Source organism: Myotis brandtii, unplaced genomic scaffold (assembly GCF_000412655.1).
Source record: "Myotis brandtii unplaced genomic scaffold, ASM41265v1 scaffold657, whole genome shotgun sequence".
Taxonomy (NCBI): Eukaryota; Metazoa; Chordata; class Mammalia; order Chiroptera; family Vespertilionidae; genus Myotis; species Myotis brandtii.
Genome location: NW_005370552.1, coordinates 3,305,261 through 3,306,537, shown reverse-complemented (window position 1 = coordinate 3,306,537; position 1,277 = coordinate 3,305,261).

Below are 1,277 nucleotides of genomic sequence, written 5' to 3'. Positions count from 1 at the left end.
CTTCTGCCCAGGGCACCAAGAGATTCAATTTGTTTTGATTTTTGCTAATGAAAACAACAAAGGCAGTCAGCTATGGGAAAAAGAGACTATCTCTGGCTTTTATAAAGGACCGAGTTCCTGCTCCTCCTGAGGGCTGTGATGGGCAAGCCCATTAGCATGAAACATTTAACTAACTTGGAGAAAATTTCACAGAAAGCATAACTGGCCCATGACTACCAGTAAAATCTCTATCCCTGCATAAAACACAAAGATATATGTGCACGCGCGTGCACACACACATGCACGATGAGACATGTACTGAAAAAAGGACAACAAAAAACAATGGCTGCTTTATTCTTCTATTCTTCTCCTTTTCTCCTTATTGGTTACTAGAGACCCGTTGCAGGAAGATTCCTGCAAGAATAGGGCTTCCTATGGCTGGAGTGAAGCAGAGAAGGGAGCGAAACCTGCTGAGCCTTGGCTCCGTTCCTGGCTCCGCCGCCTCTACTTTGCTTCCTTCTGTAGCACTTCGCTTCCACGTTGTCTTCAGTCTTCACTCCCAGCCGGTATATGCAAATTAACCACCATCTTTGTTGGCGGTTAATTTGCATATCGTGCTGATTAGCCAATGGGAGGCATAGCAAAGGTACGGTCAATTACCATGTTTGGCTATTATTAGGTAGGATATTCCCATAGAAAAATGAAAAAAAGAGGAAATAGTCTCCAGATAGCTGATACTCATGAAAATTGCTATAGAGTGTTAGAGATTTGCCCAAATATTTAAAATAGAGGAATTTGTAAGTATACGGTGCCCATTCTAAGGAAAGTGTATTTTCAACGCATTCTCCACTTTTAAAATATGGTTAAACATCTCTGTTCTTGATATCCGAATCCACCCCTTCTATCTTTTCCATCACCCAGGTAAGGTCTTTAGGAAAGGAATAAAGGTGTCTAATGGGAACATGGTGTGCTGCTTAAAGAAGTAAAATGAGACCTCTTCTTTATCTGTCCATGAAATCCTCAGAGAAAGTATCAACTTCCAATCATGTGTTATAGTGTCAGTTCAGTTTGGGAAACCATGAAGAGCCAACTATACATTCACAAAAAGACACCAACAGACACTGTTATGAAAGATACAAAGTTTTTTCAATGGCAAAAGACATGACAACATATGGAGATCCCTATAAAAAGCGAGAGCTAATATATTATGCTCCCTGCTGGATGCAGAACAGCCTAGGCCCCCCAAAGTTCCCCAAAGAAACATGGAACTGAGGCGAAGTAGCATGAGAAGTTCTTCT